The sequence below is a fragment of the Lathyrus oleraceus genome, chromosome 2 (assembly GCF_024323335.1).
Source record: "Lathyrus oleraceus cultivar Zhongwan6 chromosome 2, CAAS_Psat_ZW6_1.0, whole genome shotgun sequence".
NCBI lineage: Eukaryota > Viridiplantae > Streptophyta > Magnoliopsida > Fabales > Fabaceae > Lathyrus > Lathyrus oleraceus.
In genome coordinates this window covers 309100544-309108488 of record NC_066580.1, presented here as the reverse complement: position 1 = coordinate 309108488, position 7945 = coordinate 309100544, and positions in this window count along the sequence as shown.

Genomic DNA, 7945 nt, shown 5'->3' with positions numbered 1-7945 from the left:
GATTTGTTTGTTTCTGGGGTTTTAATTTGGAATTTTTGTTTGAACCTTATGCCAAATTGATATGTTACATTAAATGCTTTGTGAAATGCTCATGGTTAATCCAATTGATCTGAAATTTGGCATGCTTGATCCTCACATGTGATTTGATTTTTGAGCTTTGATTGGGAATTTTTATCACATGCCATCACTGTTTTGGACACATGAACATGTAGTGTGACAATTTGTGTCACATTCTTTGCCTTGCATTTGTGCATTTTCATTGACCTATCATTTAAGCTCTTCTGGAATTAATTTTTTGCATGATGTTTATTCATAACATGAGTAAATTGCATAAAAAATTTCAATGCCATTGGATGTGTTTCTGTTTTGATTTGGATTTTCTAATTTGATTGTCCATTTTGTGTACACTTGTTTGCCTTTGCTTTACATTGATCATTTGAAGCATTTGCCTTATGAATTGGTATTGGTCTTTTTGAGGACCTTTTCTTGATTGATTGAATGTGCATTATGCAAAATATTGAGTTCTGTTTTGATCATTTGATTTGCTTTTGAACCTAGTGTTTGTACTAGTGATTTGTATACATGAACTAACATTGATTTGTGTTTCAGGTTTGGACACTTAGCAATTAATGGTTGAGTTGCTCACCTTTTGAGATTAAAGTTGGATTGTGTTCTAACTTTTTTGTGTTTTGTAGGATTCTAAGTTGATGAGTTGAGCTCATTGCTTCATTTGATAGCTTGAACATTGCTCATTGAATTATGTACAGTTGAATGGTTTCTTTGTCTGTTTTCTGATTGGTTGTCTGAGATACTAACTGGTTAGCTTTTGTACAGGTACATTAGTTGCTAGCTCTTGCTTGAGCTTTGCTTTGGAGTGTGGTTGATACACCACTTAGGTAGCTACTTTCTTTCTCCATGTAGTCTGGAAGTCCTGCCACCTTTTTGGCAGGCATTTGGCTGAAGTCCTCCTTAAGAGGCTCTGATTGTGTTTGTTTACATTTGTGCCAAAGACCTCCAAGTGAGGCATGTGCTACTTGATAAGACCTCCAAGAGAGGCAATTGACAGATAGAAGGGATTAGTAGCCAATCCTCTGTTATTCGGTGAGTCGTTCATTATGCTCACACTACGTGCTAATGCTCTTGAACAATGTACCCAAGATCTTTGTATAAAGTCAGTCAAGTGGAATAGGGTCCCTCTTTCTAGATCCCCACGCATTCATTGTCTTTGAGCTCACCCAGGCCAGGGTTAAAAGCATGAGGTCTCATCCTCATTCACCATATTTGATCAGCTTCACCCTAACTCTCAATGTTAGTGGTTAAGAGCTTTAGAACACCCCTACAGTTTTGGCTTGTTTGTCGAGGTTGATATGACCCCTCTTGACTAAAGCCCAACCATTTGTCTGAGCCTCTTGTTTGTATATAGCGTGTGATGCTTGTTTATTTGTGTTGATGTTTATTTGCATTCCACTTCTCATCTCCTTTTCTGTAGGAGTCGTACGATTAACTTCTGAGGATGTTGAACATATGTAGAGTTTAGACATGAGTTGACTCGCTTCCTGTGTGAGTCAAACTCTTGTTAGAGACCTCAACTTAGGGATCATGGATTGCATGACAACTATTAGGCTCGAGTCAGTCTCCCTATTAGTTTGTTGTTTCCCTGGTCTCTGGTTAGGAGAGAGTTGTACCCCTGTTCAGGGGAACTACGTCGCCCTGATTCTCATACCAGATGAGATACGTAGGCAGGAGATCGAGCGAGATCTCTCCGGGCACCCTTTTGTTTTTTTGAGTGTGTTCAACCTTTTTGTTTCTTTTGACGTCTCAACGTCTCTTTGTGTTTGGGTAACAACTATTAGGCTCGAGTCCCAGACTCCCTATTAGTTTGTCAATGTGATAACCTTTTTCTTTGGTATTCGCTGGTTAGCGTGTGCTATTGTTTGGAGTCGGATGTAAGTCCATATATTGGCATTCTGTTTCCTTGTTTGTGTTGTCTGTTTGGAGTCGGATGTAAGTGCATGTATTGGCATTCTGTTTCCTTGTTTGTTTTGTTGTTTGGAGTCGGATGTAAGTCCATGTATTGGCATTCTGTTTCCTTTGAGTGTTTCTTTTGATGTCTCAGCGTCTCTTTTTGGTGTCTTGTTTCGGCGTGCGTTAGCCGAACTACGACAGCTCTGATTCTCATTCCAGATGAGATACGTAGGCATAAGACGCGATGTCTTAGCGAGCATGCCTCCTTTCCTCGAACTACGTTGACTCTGATGTTTGTTTCAGACAAACTACGTAGGCCCAGGATGCGACATCCTGCCGAGTCCACTTCCTCCGTCTTCTTTCACCTGTTTATCATTCCAGTTTATGCATTTTCTTTGAGCAGTCTATTAGCAACCTTTTCCTATTCTTTTGAGCTTGGATCCCGTCGAGTACGGCGGACGTGAGGGGTGCTAATACCTTCCCCTTGCGTAACCGACTCCCGTACCTTGCAATCTCTGGTCGTAAGATCGTTCATTTCCTTTTCTTAGGTTAGTCCTGCGCTCCCTTTCCGTCATAGGATGAATAGCATCGGTGGCGGCTCTGTATTTTTCCCACCGGTTGTTTTTCGTGTTGCGATAGGGAGAACTAATCTAATAATGGGTGTCAACTGCACGAAGGATAGTGAGGGATCCTTGCCCTCCTCTAGGGTTTTTCTCTTTTTCTCCATTGTTGAGTTTGTTTGTTTTGAAGAAGGTTTGTATAAAACTTATTTCAAATTGTTGTGATAAACATGAATTAGTGTTTGATTCTTACTATCGAAATTCGTGAACCATTGTATGTCAAATTTGAATTGTTGGTGTTTATATCAATATGAGTTAATATGATGAATGTGTTGTTGAATTTGTGAATGAATTTTTTTGATGAGAAAAATGGTTATGTGTAAGTTCTGCCATGCAATTTTGTTTTGATGATAAATTAATCATGTAAAATGTTTATCCATGTTGGAACATGATTGGGATGGGTTTAGGATGGATATAGGATGAAGAAGATGAGTTAAAAGTAGGATTTTTGGAAAACTTCCAGGAACCAATCGATTAGTTCCCATGGAACAATCTATTGGTTCACCAAACTGAGCGAAAAAATATTGGACAACAAGCTCAGACCAATCTATTAGTCCACCCACATCAATCTATTGGTTTCCCTAAAACCAGTTTATTGGTCCGCCAACAACAATCGATTGGTTCACTTGTTCTTTTAACCTTAACTTGAGTTTCATGACTCCGTTTGAGGCGCGATTTGAAGCGTTGGAATGCTAATGTGTAGTACTATCTCATGGTGATGCCCTAAGAGACTAAATGTGTATTTAAAGTCACGAATCAATTATTTTCTGTAAGTTGTTATATTATGTGACTATTAATGAGGATGACATAACTTTTAATTGTTGTGATCGATTAAATTGAAGAATACCAAATGAGGAGTGATGTTGATGTTAATGTTGATGTTAATATCGGTGCATGAATGATTGTTGAGAATGGCATGTATTATCATTTGAAGTGTTATAACAAATTGAATAATTATGATTGGTGAATTATTGTTGGGCATAGACATTACCATGTTATTAGAATATGTATGTTATTGTCATACTTGTGTAGGTTTTGCAATGGTTAGTCATAATGTAAGCATGAAGATGTGTTTCGTGTTGGTGGCCTTATTTGGCGTAATTGTGCATTCGTCATGCGTAATTTGTATGTGAACTTCAGTTTGGTGGTGTGCTCTGGTTCAGTGGTGGAATCAGGAGCGAGTAGTTGATTCTCGTATGATGGGAATCATGAAGCATTGTTGATTCAATGGTAAGCAATCAGTAAAAAAGTTGTTATGCTCTAGTTCAATGAGGGTATCAGGGGCGAGTAGATGAAATATGTAAATAAGGATTTGGTGCAGCCTTATTGTTTTTATGGTGATGATGAGTAACGATTTTGGTGTCCTATGGTTTAGTGGTGTGATCGAGAGCAAGTTGGGCAAAATCAGTAACAAACTTATGATGTTGAAATGAGTCGGCAACGTATTGCTTATAGAGTTGAGGTGTCATAGCATTGCATATATACATGTATTGTGATTGAGTTGATATTATTGTTATGGTAAATGATATCTTTGGATTATAATTGTTGATGATGTGTCAGTGATTAATGGATACATGGTGTTGTTGTGAATGTATTATATCAATGATTATGATGTGTGATTTCTACCCATGTTAGTTTGAACTCTTAATTATTTAAGTGTATTCTCACCCCTCTCTGTTTGTTGTTGCGTCTATACCCCTTTGGTGTACAGACGATGAGGTACAAGAGTAGATGCTTGGCGCTAGAGGATGGCGATGTGCCTCTTTAGTTATTTATCGTTCGGGTCTTAGTGGAGTTTCTCTGATATGTAACCCTTGGGAACAAGTTATTCTATGTTTTCTTTTGTTGCATGTCTTATTTCTTTTGAGGGTTTTTGAACCGCTTTCTCATTTATTATTATTGAAATTTATATGTAAAACTTATTGGTTTTTCCGCTGTTTATTTCTAAAAAATCTAATTGTGGTTTATTAATGCTATGGTGTAGCATGTGTGACACTCTATTTGTTTAGTTATATTGAATTATTTTATTAAATATCGACCCCGGGAAATAGGTTGTTATAGGGAGGGTCAAGGTTTTAGTTTGCACCCTTTAATATGACCACCCCATTTTATTTGCGTGATCTTGTGGGCACAACCTTTAACATATAATTTTGTAATTTCTATGCCTAACAGGTTCAATACCCATGACACCACCCTGCCCCATCCTCACTTTTATGCAGGACAAGGAAACGTTTTAGGCTCGCACTTTCAAATATTCCCACCCCTCCTGACTTATTATTTGTGGGTCGGGCTTAACGTCTACCATGGCTAAAAAGGGTCGTCCCAAGATACATTTGTAAACATGCCTGCAAGGTATAACACAAATTAAGAATTTATCGCTTAGATGTCCTCTCCCTTGTCATCTGAAACTATTAGTTCTAGATATTCCTAAGGACAGGTTGTTCTTTCTTTGAACGCTTGGATGTCTCAAACTTCATATATGTGTAAGACCCTAATTTTGACCCTAAGATCCCTCATGATATCTCATCATTTGCATTGACTTTGGGATTACTCCTTGGTATCCTCCTTACCCCTCATTCATTGGGTTTGCATAGGGTGAGATCACCAAGTACATTTGATTGTATCATACTTTTGTTTTTCTTTGTCTACTAACAAAAAAATCAAAAATATGTCTATGTATAGCTTTGTTTCTTTTGTAGGTAGTGTGTGTATCCCCTAATGCTACATCAAGCTCACAACTAGGGTTTGAGACCCTAAGTGCAAGGAAATCAATCAAGAGATGGTTTACTATGGTTCTAGACATCATATATGGCTCCCGATGTTCTTAATTTATCATTTGTACTAAGAATTCATCAAGAGTTTGAAGCTTGTTTGCCTTGGAAGCCCTAATTCATCTAGGTATCTTGTGTGACTTTCTCAGCAAGTTTCTTCAAAATTTGGTCCAATATATCAAGGGATACTTCTGCATATATCATATTATGAATATATGATCCTCCATTACCTCTAAATATCAATAGAACTTCAAGTTTGCAAGTTGGTTCAAAGAGGTTGACCAGATAAAGTCAACTAGTCAAAACTAGGGTTCTCCAGACCCTATCTCCTATAATTTTTGTCATATGAAAATGATTCTAAGAGAAATGTTACTCTTTATGATATTCCAATAAACTTTCATGTTGACACCAAGAGCTAGGTTTGCTTATAAAGTCATTTTTTATGGTGAAAGATTATAGGTCATTTTGTTTGTGCCCTAGTTAGGAGGTAAATTTCCAAGGACCATAACTTGCTCAATTTTTATTAGATGAAGGCCATCCAAGTTTAATGATCAATTTCAATATGTCCTCTCCAACTTTTATTCTTTTAGAAATGTCAAATTCAAATTGCAAGGGCATGTGCCAAGAGGAAACATTATAGGTCATTTTGGGCCATTACCATTCAACAAGCAATTTTCCTCAACTTCTAAAATGCATAAATCCCTCATGCCAAATCCAAATGCGGTCCAATTTGTTACCTAATTAATGAGGTATGAAAGAGATACAACTTTGATGAAGGAACCATTTCCATTTGAAGCTCATGGCAAAAGTTATTCAAGGTGGAAAAAGTGGTCATTTGACTTGGTACTTAGAATAATTTCAATTATGTTTGATTTCCCAAACTTCCACCTCAAAATTCATCATTATCCAAGCTTCAAATGGAAAAGTGGTCACCTTTCCAGAAATTCCAAGATCACTTCATTTGGACAAGATTTGAGGGACTTGCGCATGGTTCCTTTGTTGGGTTTGTTTTGGCAAGTTTTTGACTCAAATGATCATTTCTCTTTCCATGTTTCCATGTGATGACCTCAATATTCATTATGCACGAATTGAAGTTGGATTGCATCATTGATTGGGCCTAATGCATTTCCCATGCATCGATGCACCAGGGTTTCTAATTTTGTCAAAAATTTCAAAGGGTGCAAAACTGAATTTCATTGGCTATATAAACAAGTGCATTTCCTCAAGATCAACGCACACACCTTGCCCAAGCTTTGCCAAGAGATCTCAAAACCTCACACCATATAATACCTTGAGGATTTCTTAGAAATCGAGTTTGAATTTCACCTTCTATTTTGAAGTTCAGACTCCAAGGATTCATTGCCTTTTCCATCTCAATTGGTCACTATAAGCAAGAGGAGGAAGAACCGAGCAAATTCAGATTAAAATCAAGCTGAATTGAAGCCACCCAAAGGTGAAATTTCAGAAACTTGTCTTCTTTGATTCTCCCCCATTTCTCAACTATTTTAATTGATTTTTGGTTTGCTAAAGTCCTACAAATGTAGGCAACAAGATTGAGTTTCTTTGAGATCAAATCGAAGCAACTCAGATCATGAACCTCAATTTTCAAATCCACGTATATTTCAATATACTTGGAATTGGATAAAATGGAGGCCAGATTCGAGCTCCTGAGCATTTTCCTTTAAAACCATGTCCACACCTTTTATTTTGTTGAAGGTTGATGGTGGACCAGTCCGGTGAGGTCCACCGGAGAAGAAGACCAGAGTTAGGGCTCCGGTGGTGCGTTGGCGCCTTCCCAACCATTTGATCATGTTTAAATGTTATAATCTGGACCTTTGATTTATTCGACTCTGTTTGCAGCACATTGACTCAAGTGCATTGTGTTCCCCATGTGCCTGGGCATCTGATTTTTCATTTAATTGCTTTATTTTGTTTAATTCATAATAAATTCATTTTTAATCCAAAAAATACAGGACTTTCACCTAAAAAATAATTAAATATTTTTATCTTTCATATTCCGAATTAAAATTATTTTTTAGATTGATTTAGGTATTTTTCATGAATTAAATGTTTTTCTGCATATTTTTAATTATTTAAAAATACTTCTGACTTTCTAAAAATTTTGAAATTTTTTGTCTAAGGTCCTTTGACCTTGTTTGGCCTAGGATAAATCCCTTGGCCATTTATTTGGTGTTTTGAAGGTATTTGAGGTTTTGTCCAAATTAAAATGCATTTTAATTCATTTATAATTGATTAAAAGTTTAAAAATTATGTTGAGTCATTTTTATGGTCTTGTGATGTTTGACTTTCTGTTTGGGCCTTGGTCATGGTTGATTTGACTTTTAGGTCTTGAGTGCATTGGATTTAGGGGATTGTGTAAGACCCCAATTTTGACCCTAAGATCCCTCATGGCATCATAACATTGCATTTGCATTGCCTCAAGGATCTTTAGCATCTTGGTTCCCTTTGCCTTTGGGTGGGACTCCTTGTGATTGGTTTGAGATCACCAAGCATGCTTGAATTATACATCATTATTTCTCTTACTTTTGTTTACTAACCAAAAGCACAAAAATGTGTCACTAACATCTT